Below are 20,978 nucleotides of genomic sequence, written 5' to 3' on the forward strand. Positions count from 1 at the left end.
GTCGAGTGTCAATGATCAACAGGAAAAGGAGATTCAAATTTTGAATAAGGACCAAGGCGGAGCGGGACTTTCGATAGAAGCCTTAAAAGAAACTATTTTGGAATGCTTAAAAGAATTGAATTGGATGCCAGCTAGGCAAGAGCACTAAAGGGGGGGACCACTGAATTTGGCAAGTCTAGTAGGAAGGACCCTTGGGGGTGGTTCAGGCAAAAGAGAACCATGGGTAATTAGTGAAAAGGACTACTCCACCCCAAACAGTCTAAGCAACCTGATTGGAACCTAGACCCAAGTAGTTTCTCCTCAAGCCCTTCTGGGATCTTGGGAGGGTGAGTGAACCTGGCCACAGGGACCGAATTGGTTAGTCTCAATAGAGATCTTCCCTATAAAAAGCGATAACTGTGCTTGACCAAAGGCTGGTGTGGAGCAGAGATGTTTAAGAGACTCGCAAAGGCCTCTCCATAAGAAAGACACCATCTAGGGTCTTCAACACCTCAATTGTGATGGCAGAGGATGTCCAAGTAGCTATTGCAACAACGAAGATATGACTAGAGGACTCAACTCCAGAAGAAATTACCCCGTTGGTCATAATTGAAGCTAGAGAGGAAGCTATTCCACATCCATCGGCCGAAATCCCAAATTATCAGGTACACAGTTCTGTTTTGTTTCAAGAGGGTGAACGAAGAAGGGGAAAGGAGGTGGTTGTAGAGGGGGAGAGTGGTTGGGTAAGTTTTTGGGGGTGTCAATAGAGTGCCTGGAGGGGGAGACAGTTAGCTACTTAGAGGGGATAGAGAAGATGTTGTCGGCAGAAAAAGAAAAACTAAAGCCAGAAAAGGGGGAAGCTCTTTCAAGAAAAATAAGGAAATGCTAAGACTCTCCTGGGGTTTGAATGAGGAGGGAAAAGGAAAAGGCTGGGACAAAAGCGGGGGGAGGTGTTCTTACTGTGTTTTCATTATGGAGTTAAAAATCTTGTCTTGGAAAGTGAGGGGTTTTGGGTCAAGGAGAAGAAGGATGGTGTTGTGTGACTTCTTGAAAAGATGGAGGTCGGAGGTGGTTTCTTGCAAGAATCCAAATTGGAAGTGGTGCAAGCTAAAACTATCAAGAGGGGAATTAGATAGATATACAAACCATCTAGAGGAAGTGTAGGAGTCCTAATTACCATGTGGGATAAATCGAAATGCAAGATGATCGACTCCCATGTTGGGAATTTCTCCATTTCAGTGGAATTAGAGTGGGAGGGGGAAGTAAGGGGTTTGTTTACCAATGTCTATGGCCTAACCTTAAGAAGAGAAGGAAAGATTTTAGGGGATTTATCTGATGCAAGAGGGTCTTTCACAATCCCTTGGGTAGTAGGGGGAGACTTTAATGTAACCAGATTTTTGGAAGACAAAAATGGGGGTAGAAATGCATCTAGAGACAGTGTTTTGCAAGTTTTATAAATCAATTTGAACTGATAGATCTTCTGCTAATTGGGGCTCAATTTACATGGACAAAAGAGGAGCATGTTCTAGTAAAACTTGATAGATTTCTGGTGTCCCTAGGGTGGGAAGATTTATTCCAAAACTTGAAATAGTAGGCTTTTCCCAGGCCAATTTCAGACCATTCCCCTCTTCAATTGGTTTGCAGTGGGCAAATCCGAAGGAAGTCTAGCTTTAAATTGGAACATGCATGGTTTAAAGAAGAAGATTTTGTACCTTTTTTAAAAGACATTTGGTCAAAAACTTAGGTGGTGGGAACAAGCTCTTACATTTTAGCAAAAAAATTGGGTGCAATTAAGGAGGCTTTGAAATCATGAAAGGCAGAAATCTTGAATAAATCTGAAAATGAAAAGAGGTGTGTGAAGGAAATTAAAGAGATAGATTCAGTAGAGGAAAGAGGCACCATCTCAGAGGAAGAAAAGAAAAGAAGATGTAAGCAAAATTGCTCCTAGATAAATTAGCATATAAGGATGAATTGAAGTGGAGAGAAAGAGCAAAGGTGAAATGGCTCAAGGTTGGAGATAGAAGTTCTAGTTCTTTTCAAAAAATGGTAAAGGCTAGAAATAGAATAAATAGAATATGAAAAACTAGAATTGGACGGGGGAGGTTGGGGAATCTTGGCGAGATAAGAAAAGAATGGTTATAAATTTATTCGCGAAGCTCTTTAAGGAAGATTGGAAAAAAAAAGACCTCTACCTGAGGGAGTTAATTTCAAAAGAATCTTGGAGGACCAACAAAGATGTTTGGAAGCTCCTTTTTTAGAAGAGGAGGTTTGGTAGGCGATAAAGAATTTAGATTCAGAAAAGTCCTCGGGGTTGGATGGGCTTACCATTTTATTTTACAAAGGTTGTTGGGATGTGAAATCAGATGTGATGTAGGGTTTCTAGGAATTCTATAGAAAATACCTCATTGGAAAGAAGCTTAAATGCTACATTCATATCTTTGATCCCAAAAATTGAAGGAGACACAAATTTGAAGGATTTCAGACCTATTAGCCTCCTAAATAGCTTCTATAAGATTTTGGCCAAGGTTTTGGCAGAGAGGTTGAAAAATGATGGACAACGTCTTAGTAGCCAATGAATTAATTGATTCAAGGTTAAGGGAGGGAAATCTGGGTCTACCTTGTAAACTTGACATCGAAAAGACTTATGATAATGTCAATTGGAGATATTTGGATTGTGTGTTGAACAAAATGAATTTTGGACAGACTTGGAGGAACTGGATTAAAGTCTGTGTCACTTCTCCTAAGTTTTCAGTCTTCGTTAATGGCCAATTAGTAGGTTTTTTTTTTTTTAACTTTATGGGGCTCAGGCAGGGAGACCCTCTCTCCCGTCTTTTGTTCATTTATATATGATGGAACTACTTACAATCTTCATCCAAAATGTAGGGGAGCGGTGGTGGGAAGGCTTTGAGGTGGTGCCAGGAGGGGAGAAGGTTCAGGTTCTGCAATTCGCGGATGACACCCTATGTTTTATGGAAGCCAATGAATAACACTTATAGTGGGAGTTCTAAGCTGGTTCAAAGTGGTGATAGGTCTGAAAGTCAATTGAAGTAAGAGCAGTTTGATCCCATGGGAAAAGTGGAAAATATAGAGGACTTGGTAGAGAGGTTAGCGTTTCAGGTGGGATTCTTCCCAACAAAATATTTGTGACTCTCTCTAGGAGCAAAATGCACTTTAGTTCTGATTTGGGAACCAGTCTTAGGGTGGCTAGAAAAGAAATTGGCATCTTAGAAAGCTAAATACTTGTCCTTAGGGGGCAGAATTACTTTGTTAAAAAGCTCCTTATCCAACTTGCTAGCATTCTATCTCTCTTTATTCCCAATCCCAAGTAAAGTGGCCAAAATGATTGAGAGGCTGCAGAGGGACTTTTTATGGAAAGGATGGGAGAAGGATAGAAAGAAATTCCACTTAGTGAGTTGGGATAAGGTGTGCTCTTTGGAAAGTAAAGCAGGTTTAGGTACAAGGAGAATGAGGACCTATAATAAGGCTCTTTTTGGGAAATGGATCTAGAGGTTTGGGTTGGAAAGAAATCACAGGTGGAGGAAGTTAATGGCATCAAAATACAACATAGACAGAGGAGATTAGATCAACACTTCTCCCCCATCATTAGGTTGTTCGGTATGGAGGAAAATAGTGAACATCCTACCTATTTTCAGTAGAGGCTTAAACCTGTGGAAATACTACTCTTTCAAAGTTATTCCCACATCCATTCCAGTTAGTTGATTAACAAGATGCAGTGGTTGTTGATTGTTTTGAGGTGGTAGGGAACTCAGTAGTCTAGTGCCCTTCTTTTAGAAAGAATTTTTAGGATTGGGAAATACCTTCCCTGGCTGATCTACTCGAACTACTCTCTCTTCAACCCCTAAATCTGCTTAGAGAAGACAACTAGTCCTGGACTTAGAGTTCAAATGGCCTCTTTTCAGTCAAGTCATTTGCTTCTCACATGACAATGAGTACTTTGGAAGATATGCCTGCTTCTAGAATCTGGAATCCATCCGCTCCCTAAAAAATCAATGCTTTAGTGTGGATTGCAGTTCTAGAAAAGTGTTTAACTAAAGCCCACCTATGTAAAAGAGGGGTTCATATCCAGGACCAGAGGTGTGTGTTATGTGGTCAAGGAGTGGAAGATAGTAATCATTTGTTTCTGCATTGCTCAATTTCAGCTAGAATATGGAATCATTTTCTTGGTTCAGTGGGTCTTGCCTGGTCAATGCTAGCTTTGGTGAAGGAGATGTTGTGGAGCTGGGGATTATTGGGTTTGTCAAAGCTTGCTTCAGCTGTGTGGATGTCCATTCGGTTGTAGTCATCAGCACCATTTGGGTAGAAAGGAACAAAAGACTATTTTAGAATATCTATAAGGATCCAAAAGACCTGATTTCCATGTCTGTTGGAAAGCTGATTTCTTGGATCTCAGCCTCGAAGGGAATCCAGGCTGCTGAGTTGGGGGCTAGGCTGAATTCTAGGAGCCTATGCCATCTGTAATTTTGTTATGTTTGGGTTGTTTCCCCATCTAAGGTGTTTAGTTGGGGGGTCTTTGTACTAGTTTTTTCTATCAATTAAATTTACATTACCTTTTCTCAAAAAAAAAATAATAATAATCGGATCAGATTTGGTTTTGACTCCATCCCATATGATTAAAATTCAAATCCAATTATATTATAATATTTATTGATTTTAATATATAAATTTCAAATAATTATATTTAAATTTATGAAAATATATATATTATATATGAATATATATAAATAAATTCAGTATGTTATATATAAAATTTGAAAAGTAATTAACTTTTCAATTCATTTGTATTAAAAAAAATTGAAGAGAAATCGGATTAAATCCAAATCTGATTCGTGTCTATAAGAAATCGAATTCAAATTCAATGTCTTCAAATCTAATCAGATTTTGGATGAGATTTGGATGCAAGTAAGTAATCAGATTAAATTCAGACCCCATTATAGCCCCAGGACTGATTGGTTAATCATCTCCTTGTCAAACACTTGTACTCGAGGTTCAAAGTATTGATACATATTGGTCCATATTGACAGATGCGTATCGTGCCGGTGGCTTTCCGATACATCCCTACAGGGGGTGTATCGGGGGTTTTGACCAGTTCAAGGGGTGGAGGAGCCTTAAACCAGCCCCCCTGAACCGTTTTTGAAAAAAATTAAAAAATAAAAAAAAAAAGCCTAAAAAGCACTATTGATATCGCCCGATACGCAACTATTGATATCGCCTGATACGTCGTATCAGGCGTATTAAATTTTGAACCTTTCTTGTACTTTAAGCTGTGTTTAGTTGCAGTTCAATTTTATTTTAACTAGTATAAATGCATGGGAGTGCAAATGGGAAGAATGCAAATTCTAGTTTAAATTTATTTTAGGTTTTACATTTTTTGCCTCAAGTTTTATTTTACTTCATTTGTACTGCAATCAAACAAAATAAGATAAGTTTTAAAATTAAAATAAATCAGAATTTGCACCCAAATCATTTGCACTACTATAGTTTCGTATCAATACAAATAAACTTGCATTGCAACCAAACACAGCCTTAATGGTTATTTGCATCGTTCTGGCATTTGTTTTTGTCACTCTTGAATGTGCAATTTATAATTTTTACCTTGAATGTGCAACAACCAGTCACTCTTCATATAGGGTTTTGTTCTGGCCATGTCACAAGGGGTTTTAGGCTGAAATCTGCATGCATGGATGCGTCCTTTTTTTTGTCCCAGTCAACTTGCCACGTGGAGGGTTTCCACTGACCTGGTTTGGTAGAGCTTACAATACTGGCTGTTGCAATAGTCATTTTATCTTGATTCGGGAGCTAAGATTCCTAGCTACAAAACCTAATCACATTCTACTAATCCAATATCCCTGAGATTAAAGTAAATAGCGTTGGCTTAAAGTAACAACTAGCTACCTTGTTTAATCCTGGTAAGGAAGGCATTACTTTCCATTCTTTTCTTCCTAAGAGCACAATACCTGGCCCATGGGGCACGTTACGAACATGGAAGGAGACATACATTTCTTCATGGATGAAGCATGACACCCAGTCTCATTTTCATGGCCAACAAGTAAACTCAAAGAATACCAGAATAGACTTATCTGTCTGTGCAAACTCCATTAATTTCTGCAAGTTTCAAGTATATAACTGAGCAAACTCATGACTAACTAGCATCTATACGAGTCGAAATCAAATGGGTCGTCTTGTTTTTGTGCTTGCGATTGTCATGCTAGTGTCTGGGTGGTCATCAAATGTGAGATCAAGAACCCAAGCTGCTGCTGCAGACTTTTGTGTAGTCAGAATTCCCACCTGGGCAGGTGAATTGTCTCTGAATTATTCACCAGATTGCGTTGTTTTGCTTGAGGAATTCCTCGACTGCTTGTTGTACCTGGAGGGCATATACCCAGAACCATTGGGAAGTTGTTGCGGTGGGATGAAAATCATCTCGCAGTGGTGGAGATACAGGAGAGGTCGTCAAGGTATCTGTGAATGCTTTAATGAGTTCTCTGCTGATTTTGGACCAATTGATTCTCATCGTCTCAAAGTTCTACCCGAGAAGTGTGGAGTGATGAACCTTCAACTCCCACCCATCTCTTCTGAGAACAATGACTGCTCCAAGTATTGATCAATTTCTTATGCAAGTTTCAGATCAGTAGGAAGAACTAAAGCATGTCTGGAGCTTAATTGTTGGTTGATAATAGGCCCAATTTATTGCTTTCATTTATATCTTGATTTAGTCTTTGTTATAAGAGGATGACTGCCGGTATGGTTGATGGCTATAGGCTACAGAAAGATTTTGCTGCAACTTAGACTCTTTCTTAAGAATAGTTAAGCAGAAGTCCACATTTCTTTGCTTAGACTACTTTGTTGATTTTGGTTGGTAAGAGTTTTGAAGAGGGGCCAAATTTTATCATTCAATGTAGACAAGCCCATATGGTAGCCCGGCCTGACCCAGTTCGACCTAAGGGTGTCAATGGACCGGTTTTGTATTGGACCCCGTTCAGTCCAAAATCAATTTGGACGAACCAGCAAGATATATTGGATTGGACCAATCTGGTCCAAAATATTTATTAGATTGGATTGGACCTGGTCCATCCAAATAAATTTATATTGGATTGGGTTGGATTAAGCTATTATCTGGTCCGTTGATACAAGATAAGAATATATATGTCAATTGACTGGGTTTGGATTGAAACCAATCTAAACCAAAATGAATTTGAACAGATTAGACGCTCCAGACATTGAATTGGACCAGTCTAAATTGCTCCAAAACAGAACCTGGTCCATTTATAATGGACTCACATTAGACTGGATCGAATTGGACCAAATCCAATCCAGTTGACACCCCTAGTTGGACCAGCCCCGGCCTAGCCCATGATCTCCAGACCTCCCCCCTCCCAAGAGCTTGGGCCCAACATTTGGTAATGGGCCCAATGGCCATTTTAGTACTGTTCAAACGAAGGCTCTCTGTCTCTGCTCAGATGATGGTGTGGTGTGGTCCAAGCAGTGAATACTTTTTCTTCTGTGGACAATACAATGACTCTGTTCGACAACTCTTTTATCTTCTGGGGTTTATAGCAACATCCTAACAAGATTATTATAAGTTTCAATGGCCTATTGGCCATTAATCCTACTCAACTAGACGCTTTTTATGTCTTCTATTCTGTTAATGGCCACCAATTGACGCTCCTGTGTGCAGTCTGCAATGAAAAATCCCTCTAAAATTCGACAGGAGAGGTTCATAAGTCTGAGAATGCAGACTAACATGCTTCCTAGTGTGTATAGTATCTGTCATTTTATTATCTCAATCACAAGTTGACAACTATCATACCAAAAGGTTTCTTTCAATTATAAATAGCTATTATGGGGCTTTTAACAATGTTTTAAAATCCGACCCAGAATCGAACTGCTTTAGCCACCTGTTTCTGGGTCAGCGGTTCAATCATTTGGTCTGAACAGGCAGTCTGTTCTAAATTAAAAATAAATAAAAAATGGTCATAACTGTTGTTTTCGAATCAAATGGGTCAACGGTTAGATTGCCCAGGTCAACAGGTCACTGACCAAGTCAATGGGTTAAAAGTGAAACAGAACCGGAACTGGCCACCTGGAAGGTTCCCAGGCCAAATGGTCCGACTGTCCAGGTCAGTGACAGTTTGAAAACACTGGCTTTCGGTAATAACAAGATTTACTCTATACTTACCTCGGAGTTATTTGATATAATTACGAATGTTGTCACTTTTTCAAATAGCATTTGTCAAATGACATGGGTCCATTTGGCTGGTAGCTAGAATTGGAATCAAAATCCCTTGATAACAGAATTGGAGCAGTCTATTTTCAAAGTCTGTTTGGGAATGGCCATTCCCTCAAATGGGAGAATGTCATTCTAGTGAGAATGGGAATTGAATGGAATTCTAATTCCACCCAACCAACCATTTGAATCGAAATGATTCTTTTTTTTTCTTAATCTAGCTTGAATGAAACACTATAGAAACTGAGTTGATTGAATAGAGTTCGTTAAAGTTTTTTGGTGATTATATATTAAACGTGGAAGAATTGGGGTAGTATATATTAGTACTATACAAAATTAGGTATAGTTTGGTAAGAGCCTTAGTATAAGAAACAATGTCAAAAGTTTCTGTCAACGGGAACCAAAGTTGATTATGGAAGAATTAAAATATGACTTAAATTATGAAAATTACTAATGTAACTGATCAACTTCTTTTTTTTTTTATTTTAATAAAAATTTTAAAGTTGGCTTAGAAAACTAAAACTTAAGAATTGTAGTAGCATATTTTAGTCGTAGTGGAAGAATCTTTCTCTTTCATTTGGGTGATTTGAATGAGTCCTAGCAACTGTATATGACTAGCAGATAGCCTATGCTAAACATAAACGGTAAATATAAATAAAGATCCCTATAATTTTTATTTATTTTTATAGATGAAATTCTCTTTTTATCAATTTTTATTTTTTAAATTTTATGCATTTCCATATTTTTTTGTTCTGTTTCAATTTATTTTCAATTATTTTATTTTATCTTTATTTTTTAATTTTCTACCATTATTTGTTTTATTTTCATTTCTATAATTTTTTAATACAACATCATCTATGGGAAAATTGGAGATTTTAAAGCCTTTAGTATGTGTTTGGTTGTAATGCAAATAGATCTATAATGTTGCAAAGTTATAGTAGTGCAAATGGTTTGGATGCAAATTTTGATTTATTATTTTTTTTTATTTTTAACTTTTTTTAATTGTGATATAAATAAAGTAAAATAAGATATGGAACAGAATAAAGTAAAACCCAAAACAAAAATAAACCAAATTTTGCATTATTTTCATTTGCACTCCCATGCATTTGTACTAGTGCAAATAAATGTGTACTGTCACTTAAAAGGTAGGTATAGTTTACCCGAAAAGTCAAAGGAGATTTAAGTAATTTGGCCTAATATTAATTTGTTTCTTCTTAATAGATTGAAGATTTTTTAAATTCAACAAAAATAAAAATAATTTTAATATTTATTTTTCATTCTAATATGTAATAATTTTATGTTGTCTTTTACGTTACTTATAAAAGAAAACGTTTCCAAGCAATTAAAATATAAAAGGATTTTCCAAAAAAATCTTTTGTTTTCAAATGTTTTGGTGAATTTTTGTAAAATTCATAATATTTTAAGACTCTTTTGGGTATATTTTGTTTTTTAATATAATTCCCTCTAGTGGGATTTTTAAATAGACAGATGTAGAAAAACATCATGGCCAAATAGGCAAATACTATTAGAATATCAAATAAAAAAATCATTAGAAGTAATATTAAATAAAATTTCATTCTCTAAAATATTAAAAATAAAACAAACTATGATTACCAAACAAATTTAAAAACAACTCTCTATCAAATTAAAAAGATCAAGAGTACTGTTACAAAAAAAAAAAAAAGTCATTAAAGGTTACCAAAATAATCATTAAATATTGAATATGTTAAAAAATATGTTTAATTAAAAGGTGGCTTTTACGAATATTAAAAAGATACACAAACAAAATGAGAGTCCAATACATAAAACCAAAAATGTGTCGATTCCATTTGTGGCAAAAATGGATTGCCACATCACACCATTGATTCTGCTTTAATAGAATACTAGCAAGCAAATCTATGCAAGTGCACGTGGGTTGAAGTCAATTTGGTTAGTTTGGGTTGGAAAATTTGGGTTTAGTAAAGGGTTTGTTCCAGGTTAAGGTCCATGTTTATTAGGGTTTGTCTTCGATTGGCACTTAATCCTCATCCAACCTACCTAATTTATACCCATGCTTTATTAGAGAGGGTTAAAAGGGGTTATATCTAACAGGAAATGAGGGATTTATAAGGAGTGGGGAGATATTACAAACATTGATTATTGATGAGATGTACACAGGATTAAAAGTTAGAACAGGAGAGTTTGTTCCACCGTAAGCCTGTGCACACCACCGTAACCCAAACAGAACCTAACACATCATCATAGGTTAAGAGTTTGCAACCAGAACCCAACCCTGACCGACTTAAACCTGTTCAAACTTCAAAAGTGGGATTGGGAATGGTATCCTAATAAAGGAGAAAAGAATAAGTAATAGCAACTGTCCCAAATTTTTCTCAAGACCACAACCATCTACCTATAAGATAAACATGCCTACCCAAAGAAAAAGGAGGAAGGGAGGTATCTATATTATATACACCGCAACAAATACACTTAGACAACTGCTAAGCGAAAATGATTATTGATTATGTACTTGTAGCACTAACACTATAAAAGATTGGAGGCCGGACCCTTTGTTTATGATGCACCAGCAAGCAGCACTATCAGCATGAGAAGGGTTTTCTACTATTCTAGTAACATCCTTCAACCTGACAGGCATTTATCACCCGGACAAGCTGGAAATCATGGATGAGCAACCAAAGCTACAGCCTCATCAAAGATCAGTTCTACCTGCAACAAGCAGAAGTACATGTTAATAGAAGCAAAAGTGGGTTTAATTCATTTTACTTGTTAAACTCAACCACTTCTTCCCACGATTAGCTGATAAACCATCAGGGAGAGGGATCAGGATTTAAAGAAACAAATGCATGCTATCAATCCAACTGGATTATATTTATCAAAAAAAATCCAACTGGATCATTTTGCATGCAAGAGAGCACAAAACATGAAAAATACAAGGTTTGACAAGATCAAGTATATATTCAAGTAAAATTACAAGATTTAATGGATTCAGGTGGTGTATGATCCGTGAACTCTTTGTCCTATCCAAGGATTTATACTTCACTTTCACAGAATTTTACAATCAGAAAGTTGGGCTGGCACCGGCAATGGAAGGAGAAAGCTTTGCACCGGCAAGGAGATGGAGGAAGATTCTGAAGATAGAGGCTAAGACATTTGTGTTGGAAGAAATGTGGACAGGAAGTGTCACAGCTCTGTAGAAAGTGAAGCTAAGAAAAGCCTTGTTGATACTAGTAGGACAAGCTGTTGATTGGTTTCAGAAGGTACTGGAAGGAGCGAAGAAAGCAGAACCAGGCCAAACATGGAAGCATTGTCATGTTGAAGTGGGAAGGAAATATTTTGTGAAGACGAAAGTAAACAGAAAAGGTTGTTTCATAGGGGTGTATGAATTCCTTTTTTTTTTTGATAATTTAGGGGTGTATGAGTATTATTGGTAAGGCCTTGTTTCCCAGAAGGAAGAGAAGCCTCAGGGTGGTCGATGGTAGCAAAGGCTATACAGGAGTATTCCAAGATTAAAACTGACACACAAATAGCTGTAGTTGAGAAAAGAGAAGAAATGGAAGGAGCTGGGATGAAGATCACTTGCTCTTCTGAGAAGGGCAATGAAAGTAACTATGCTGAAAGGGAGAATCAGTTTGTTAAAAGGGTAGAAAAGCCGACATTGTGGGTCAGTGGAAAGGGCTGTGCGAAGAGGAAAAAGGGGTGTTAAAAATCACAGGTGACTAGAAGTTCTTACCCTTTGAAGGCAACAAGGTACTGGTTGTACTTCCGCAGAGCCTACCAGAATTCGCTGCAACCTCGATGGAGACTAAACAAGGCATAGCCATGGTACAAAGTTGGGACAATTGAAGCAATGAAAAGGCCCTCAAGCCAGCAGAACACGTCTTTCAGAAAATCTTATATTTACCATTCCATCTTTGGGTGGAAGAAGTATTCTCTAAAATTGCAAAACTCTGGAGAAATGGAACTCTTTGATATCTTTGACCTTCATGCTGCAAAAGTGAAATTGGTAGGAGGAGGCCAGAAATGGTGCTGTGGATGATAGAAGTTTTTGTTGATGGAATTGCTTACAAAGTTTGGATTGCCTCTTCCATTGAAGTTCAATGGTGGAAGGAAGTGCCATTGGAGCAGTATTTTAAAAGTGAAAGGCGCAAAAAAAGTGCAAGGGACATTTTGTGCCCGAGGCACAGGGCACATGCCTTTTCGAAGCAAGACGCAAAAATGAAAAAAAAAATAAAAAAAAAGCCAAAAATTCAAAAAGGCTATCAAGGAACATCTCCTCGTGGCTACATAGTGAATCAATAGAAATACACCCTTGGAACTCAATGTCAAGTATTCTAAAGATGATGGACCTCCCCTTGAAGATCCTATTCTATATCATCCACTTGCAGGAAACCTCATCTATATGATTACGACTTGACCCAGAATTTCTCATGATGGTCTAGATTGTTAGTTAGTTTGTATCTTGTCCCTACAAACCCCATCCAACAGCTGTCCATCATATTATATGTTATCTCCATGTCACACCTAGTATAGGTCTTTCGACTCTTCTTCTCCTCCTCACACTCTAGCTGTGAGCTTATGCAGATGTGAATACCCAAAAAAAAGGCTTACAGAGAGAGATGCTGATTGAGCTGTATACCCAAACTCTCGTCTATCTAACAAAGGTAGTGCATTTTTTTATTGGAGATCCTCTTGTCTCTTGAAACTAAAAAAAAAAAAAAGAAAAAAAGGTTTCCAGATCCTTGGATGCAACAAAATAGAGCAATGTCCTATGCGTTCAACGATATATTATGGCTTCAAGGTCTCTCGAATGATCTAAGAGTTGATGTGGCATCTCCCATACTTCTCTATGCTAACAATACTAGTTGCATTTGTATTGCTTCCAATCTAGTATTCCATGAAGAGACAAAAGCATACCATAAGTAGACGGTTACTTTATTCATAATCAATATGTTGTTGGACTCATCACTCTTACACATGTGTTAATTGAATTGCAACTACATACTTTCTAATGGAAAACTGATGCTGGCTGTATCATCTCAGATTGGGAGGAGTGTGAGAGAGATAAGAGATAGACTATTGTAACCCAGCATGATGAGCTAAGATGATATCATATCATCCGTATTATATCTACAATTATTGGATTTGCTGTTTAGTCTTTATTGCGGACTGTTTGGTGAATATATAATCTGCCCCCCTCCCCCAGTCTTTTGTTATCTTATCTCACAGAACCATGTTCTAACAAAACCTAGATAAGGCACCCTGAATTAGAGATTTAGAGTCATCTTGCCACCTTTAGAGAGAAAATCTTCCAAAACTTTCAGTGACCAGATTCCAAGGATTAAGATTTATAACCAGCCCCAGGAAAATATTATTGTTAGAAAACTGTAAGAAGAGGGAATAACAGGAGCGAAACAACCAGCACCACCACTCCGACTTCTTGTGCTTTCCTTAAAAAACAAAAAAAGCTCCATAGTCTACAATTTTATAATCTTTTATACCACTAATTTGATAAAATTCTAACAGAGAAAAAAGTTTCCTTTGGTTTGTCATTGCTTAAATAAACAACACATTTTCCACACAATTATAATTCAAGCCAACAAGAACAAGTGCTCAAAGTAAAACCATCTAGAAAATATAATATCAAATCTCTACTTGTCACTTACCGCTACAAAGTCTCCATAGTCATCTACTTGTACTCAAACGACGGAATTGGTGTACTTGGTGCATCAAAGCTTTCCAAAACCTTCGTCTTACTTCCATTACCATTATCAGTCCCTGTCTCCTGCTTCTTTTTACCGCCAAATAACCCCCCAAACCAAGATGACGAAGAAGAAGACCCCTCTGTTGAAGCTTCAAGAGTTGGCGTCGGTGCCGGTTTCTGATTCGGAAACTTTCCACTAGGATACCCAGGAAAATTAGACGGATTGGGTACACTGGGTAATGGCTCCACCATTGGAGGAAAATTCTGAGAAGCACTAAGAACCTTGTTGAGCATGATACCAGCTCCTTCAATCAAAGCAAGCAACACCCCGCCAAACAACGCAGCCCTCGATGCCACAGGGAAACCCTGACGCATCTGGAGGAACCCGCCGGTGGCGGCGCCAGCGATGATTGAGTTCCAAGGGTCTTCCTTCTGTCGGAGATAGACCATCGTGCAATCGAAGACGGAGAAGAGACCACCCCAGACGGCGAAGCTGCCGCCGACGCGGGGAGCGTTCATGCGAACGGCTTGAGAACCGCCGATTAGACGCTCACCTTTTGGGGAGTTGTAGACGCCTTTGAAGAAGTGGAAGAATGAACCACCAACGGCACCCATGCCGAAAGCACCGCCGACATCGTCTAGGATTCGGTCCGGGCAGGGCTCTCGAGAAGTCTCCGGCGTCCCCATCCGGTTAGTAGCAGAAGAAGAAGAGCGTAGAAGACGGATGCCAGGATACGGGAGAATAATGGGACACATGGACACCAATGACCTCTAATGGATATACCATAATTTTTTTGGTTCATTTACTAAAACACCCCTTATAATTATACGTATGTAATAAAACATACGTATAATTTATGTTTTACTAAAACATCCATTTCTTTGCAAAATCACAACTTAAACCATATGATCATAATGGAAAATGTTTAAAACTTCATATAGGTTTGATTTTAGATCTATCAAAAAAATGTTTGGCTTTATTAGAAGGGAAATTTTCTTAAACTACGCTTATGATTTAGAAATTTGAATAACTCTACCCATATTGTCTAAAAAGTATCCTAAGTTTTATGATAATTGACATCGTCGTTAAATATTAATAAAAAAAATAAAATATTGAATTTGTCCTCTATTATTCGTCGAATTTTCAGAATAAAACCTATCTGATGAAAATTTTTAAGTTTGAGTGCAATTGATGACTTTTAAGGCAATAAAACCCATGATTCTTGTTGAACAAATACACCCCTATTCGTCGAATTGGATGAACTGAACGTAATGGTTGTTCGGCTGGTTGTGGGACCAATGGTGAGGTTCCACACTAGTAATAAATTCATGGGCTCCATTGTGATTGGTGCGGGCCCTATGTATTTTATTACTGGCGTGAAATTTTATCAATGGTTTCACAACCAGTCGAACAGTCACCGCATTCAGCCAAACCTATTCATCCAACATTGGTTTTGCTCCAGTTTAGTGAATCCAAGAGATGCAAGAAAAGGAATTGGTTTTGCTCTGGTTTGGTGAATCCAAGAGATGTAAGGAAAGGAATTAATAACCAAAATCTGACTTGAAAGGAATTGGTTTTGCTCTGGTTTTTTGGGTTTTTTATATTTATAATATATATATATATATATATATATATATATATTACAAAAAACATATAAATATATATAATATTATATTTTAAATATATAAATAATATATAATATACTATAAATATATATGTGATGCATATTTATTAACTTAAAATATATAAAAATATAATATATATATAGTATATAATATAAATAAATATATATAAAATATAAAGAAATATATGTATACTAGTCGGTTCGATTTCAATCAATTTTTTAATTTGGTTCTATTTTTTGGTATTTCTTGCTCACCCTACCACACAACCTTGTCCTCTTGGGGATTATCTAGGATGTAAGTATTTATAATGGATTGAATTGATTCATTTGATAATAAATTCCTAATATTCCCCAAATTCTAAGTTTTATTCAGGGGTGTCCACGGTTCGGTTAACTGAACCATGACCCCTTTTTGTAAACCGAACCGGTGGTACCAGGTTTTTCATTTTGCCAAACCGAAACTGAACTGATACCACTAGTTAACTGGTCCATCGGTTTCAATTTTTAACTGGTTCGGTTCTTCGATTTTTTGGTTTTTTATATTTATAATATATTATATAAATATATGTATAATATTATATTATAAATAATAAATAATAGATGATATATAATATATTATAAATATTTAAAAATACATAATATATTTATAAATAGATCATTATAAATATAATATAAGTAAATATTTATATATAATGAATATATAAGATTTCTAGCCTCAAGAATCCCATTCCAAACCAATGAATTGGAAGCTCTCTTTCAATATGAGAGAAAATCGTTGCTATTTAAATATTTGGCCTTGCACATATTATTTTTATATTAGTCCAAGCAAAGGTTTGTTACTTGAGTTGCCAAGAAGATTCTCTTAATTTTGTTAATTTCCTTAAGACATGAAGCGTCTGTTTAGCATCAATGTCGTTGCTAAAAAAACAGTGATATATCAGTGCCACGTTGGAAAAAATGGTGCTCTAAGAAACGTCTGTTTATTTGAAACCGTTTTTCCATAAAAGCAGTGCTCCAAGCCACGCCTTGAAAATCGGGAAGGCATGGCTTGGAGCAATGCCAAATTTGGCATTTTCTGGAGCTGCAACTCATTGCTGCCAACAGGGACATGAGGTGGCAGTGACAGGGACAAGCTGTGGCATTGGATAATAGGTACCAGTGCTGAAAGTGTTTCCTGGAGCACTGGTACCAAATAAAAAACGTTGTTGTTGCTCCAGGAAACGTCCTACTTGGCAGTAAGGTTTCTAAAAAAAGACATTGTTTTCTCAGAAAACAGTGCTTCTAACGTCTTACACGAGAAAACGGTGTTGTATCTGCAGCATCGATGCCAAACATATATGAAGGATTCAAGGGGAAGCACATCATTTGATAAACCGAAAACAAACTATGAGCTTATTTGATAAGAACTACCTTGCCACTTTTGAAAGCATATTTTCTGTTCACATAGGGGTGTTAACTGACTGGTTTTGGATTGGATCCAATCCAATCCAAACCTTATCAAATCAGATCTGAACAGTCCATTATAATTATTGGATTAGACCAATCCAAAATAAATTGGCCCATATTCTTATTGGTCTGAATTGGACCTAAACCAAAATTTCAATAATCCGATCATGAGGCCAAACCCTTGTTTAATTTGAAACCGATCATAACTGAAGCCGGCATAAAAGCACTTTTATGAAAGCACTTCTACGAAAACATTTTTACAAAAGCACTTTTATAAAAGTAACTTTATGAAAAATACTTTTACGAAAGCACTTTTACAAAAAATAGTTTTATCAAAGCACTTTTACAAAAGTACTTTTACGAAAACACTTTTATAAAAGTATTTTTACATGAAAGTGCTTTTATGAAATCACTTTTACAAAAGAACTTTTACGAAAGTACTTTTATAAAAGCACTTTTATGAAAGTAATTCTATAAAAGCATTGTTATGAAAGTAATTTTATAAAAGCATTTTTACGAAAGCACTTTACAGAAGTACTTTTATAAAATCCCTTTTTCAAAAATACATTTACAAAAGTAATTTTATAAATGTAATTTTACGAAAGCATTTTTACAAAAGCACTTTTCTAAAAACACTTCTACAAAAGTACTCTTATAAGAGTACTTTTACAAAAGCACTTGCATTGAAGTACTTTTATAAAAGTACTTTTACGAAAGCACTTTTACAAAAGTGCATTTTCAATGCCAAAAGGGTATATTTTTGTAATTTTCAGATCCTTTTCATTTTAATATATTTTTGTAACTTTTTATATGTTCTGTTTTTTTATATAATTTTTTATATTTCATTTGGTTTGGATTGGATCCAATCCGGTCCATTTACATTTTAATGGATTGGATAGCAATGGAGTGCAATCCGGTCGGTCTTAACTGTCAACGATCTTGCCTCTGGCTGGAGCAAAAGGTGCCTGAAATGGGGAAGAAAGCGAGTAGTCACCAGGGAGGAACCCAGTGAGAGTGCTCCGAAGCTCAAGTTAGTACTTCCTCAAAGGCAAGATGAAAAACCAGATGGCGCAAAGTTATCACGTACCTCTATTATTGGGGGGAAGAGGGCCTTTTATAACCACTTCGCGCACTCACTCCAAAGCTCCTATCAGGTCGGGTATCATTACCTTTGCACTTCTGCCAGTTCGGGTGTCATCACCTCTACCGGGGCAAACAACCGCCATTGCTCTCTTTGTCGGAGCCGTCTCTGTAACTGGAGGTAGTGGTGGCAGGTGGCCATTGAAGTGCGGCTGTCAAGCGTCAGATCCTAAGTCAGTCAGGTGCACCGCCTCAGGATACAAACTCCTTTGGTGTCAGGTATGGTTGTTCAGTTCGGTGACCTGGAGACGAAGTGCTGGAGTGGTGTGTGAGGTGAAGTCTTGAGTTCGGATAGAAGTGTTGCCCGAACTGCCCTGGGGTGGGCCAGTTCAGGTTGTTGCCCTTTGCACTCCTCGTAAGGCTCGGGGTCAAAGGGAGAGTTCGGGCTCCTTTTGGGGAGCTCAGACCACTGGTTCCTCCTCTCGGAGCTCGCGCCTTGAGCGTACTGTTGTGCTGAACTGTTGCTCCTTCCAGGTCACCCTCGGTTGCTTCCACGTGTTGGGTGGCCAAGAGGTCAGGCCAAATCTTCCTCCATCAATTGCCCCCCACTCCTCACGCTAAGGGTCTTGCCCTAGCGCGGGGAGTTCACGAGGTGACGAGTGGATTTGACCCGTACTTCAATCCGGTTGACTGATGGCGCGAAGTGTGCGTACATCAGGAGATTTCCGGATTCCTCGAGCGCTAAAAAGTCAAAAAACGTGTCAATCCGTCTTTAAATGCTGGGAGACGTGACAGCGGGCATTATTTCAAATTCAAAAAATGAGTCATTGTTGCCTTTAATGCTGGGAGACGTGACAACGGGCGTTATTTCAAATTTGAATAACGCGCCGCTGCTGCCTTCACTGTTGGGAGATGTGTGCCGGCGCTGCTTCAGTTTCCAAAGACGTGCGGCTAGTCATGTCTCGGTCTTAGGAGGCGTGCGGTCAGCTTGATCATGGGCCGTTGGATTTGCCTCGATCAGAGCCATTGGTTTTCAGTCACTGTGGGTATAAATAGTGGGGGACCCCCAATCGCTTTCCATCATCGTTCTCCTACGTTCGCTTCTTGAGTTCACATCCAAGTTTTAGCTCACGTTTGAGTTTTAACTCGCATCAACCTTCCATAGTCCGTTAGCTTATTCTAGGTGAGTCAGTACTTTCTTCCTGGTATCCTTTTCCTCCCGATGTCTAGCTTGGATAGTTTAGACAGTTTCTCTTGGGGGTCAGATGCAGGTTCTACGAACCGAGCTGCATCCCCCGACAGCCTTAGTGAGCCCGAGGTAGAGCTCGAGGAGGAGCTCGAGGAAGAGTTCGAACCCGTAGGCTGAGTCGCCTCTAGTAGTTTGGCGTCCTCCTCTCGTCGAGGTCAGACGTTAGACAACTTTGGGCCCTCAACCATGACGCCTGAGGGGCTTTACTCCATTATCACCCAATTCAACCCGCCTAGGGAGTATACTTACTTTATACCCTCGGATGACTTCCCTTGGGAACACGGTCCTGACAAGATCGTGATATTCCGGTAGCAGCTCATCGTCGGGCTGCGCCTACCTTTCCACCCTCTCATCGTCGAGGTTATGAACCACTTCGGCGTCACCGTTGGTCAGCTTCACCCGAATTCTATCCACAATTTAGTTGGGACTATCTCCCTCTTTTGCGAACACATTTTGCCTTCAGACCTGGAGATCTTCTCTTCCACTCTCATGCTTAAGAAGCAAGCGGGTCCCCTTCCTGGGCGTAGGCGGGCGTACTACCTGCCTCCTCGCTCGGGGTTTAAGCTTTTACAAGATCTTCGCAACAAGATCCCAGCGTGGAAACGGGACTACTTCGGGGTACGAAATGCAACAGGGTGGCCGTTCCAAACCGGGTGGGGGTTGGCTGCCCCTGACCCCGGTGTTATGCTAGATAGGGAGACAGCGAAGGGCCTCCGAGAATGGGCCCGACTCGGGCTAAAATGCCACCTTTATCTGACAGAGGCCAATTTGATCCAGGCCGGACTGAGTTCGGGTAGATTCCTTGCTCATAGGCTTGCCTTTTGTTTTGCTTTCCGTTCTTTCATTTTTCTAATGCCGAGCTCTTTTTTGTAGGTGTGATGAACACAGAAAAGACTTGCGGTGGGAACCTGTTTCATGCCATGAAGAAGAGGAAGCGAGTTACCAAACGGACTCGTGCCGAATTGCCCCGAGATGCGGAGCCTGAGGTACCGAGCTATCCACCAGTGGATCCACCCAGGGAGCCCGAGATGGCTCCTCCAGTACAAGAAGCGGCGGGGGCCCCTTACGCCGAGGCTGCTTATACGCGGGCTGGGCCTTCAGGCTCGGGAGGCCAAGGCGAGTTTAGGAGCGTGCTGTCGCCGAACGACGCTCTTCAAAAAAGTAGGGAGGTCGTTTACCCTGAGGAGGTCGCGGCGTGGACTGAGCTTCCTTTGAACCAAGTAGCCGGGCATGCTGCCTCTTATGCCATGGTGGTAAGTCAATGACTTTTTGTCGGGCTCCTTGTCATTACCTTTCTCGCTATTGCTCTTTTAGCATTCTTGTTATTTTTCGTTTTGGTAGGTGAACTCCTCCATCCATGCCTTAGCGGCCCAAGCAGAAAGGAGCTCGAGGTGGGCACAAGCTACCGAAGAGGCTTCCCGCGCTACCAAAGCGGCTTCTTGCGCTGCCAAAGCGGCTTCTTGCGCTGCCAAAGCGGCTTCTCGCGCTGCCGAAGCAGCTTCTCGAGTTGTTTGACCTTTGTTTGCGGGTGCGCGACCGATGTGAAGTTCTTCCGAATCCCCATATCTTGGCACCATTCCTGAAATTTGATGTCCTCGAACTGCTTGCCATTGTTGGAGATCAGTACCCGAGGTAACTCGAAGTGACATACTA

At 38.9% G+C, this 20,978-nt stretch overlaps 1 pseudogene across 1 annotated transcript; it reads right to left on the reverse strand.

Annotated features, from left to right (window-relative positions):
- Window positions 1-10,541: 10,541 nt before the first annotated feature.
- LOC148855652 (mitochondrial import inner membrane translocase subunit TIM17-2 pseudogene) lies at window positions 10,542-14,706 on the reverse strand (annotated as a pseudogene). The gene is made up of 2 exons (XR_016113093.1): window positions 13,888-14,706; window positions 10,542-10,930 (listed from the first exon to the last, which is right to left on the reverse strand). The product of XR_016113093.1 is annotated as a mitochondrial import inner membrane translocase subunit TIM17-2 pseudogene (transcript).
- Between the last annotated feature and the right edge of the window lie 6,272 nt (window positions 14,707-20,978).

The sequence above is a fragment of the Nelumbo lutea genome, chromosome 4 (assembly GCF_056320005.1).
Source record: "Nelumbo lutea isolate HS-2025 chromosome 4, American lotus-T2T, whole genome shotgun sequence".
In the NCBI taxonomy this organism is placed as follows: domain Eukaryota; kingdom Viridiplantae; phylum Streptophyta; class Magnoliopsida; order Proteales; family Nelumbonaceae; genus Nelumbo; species Nelumbo lutea.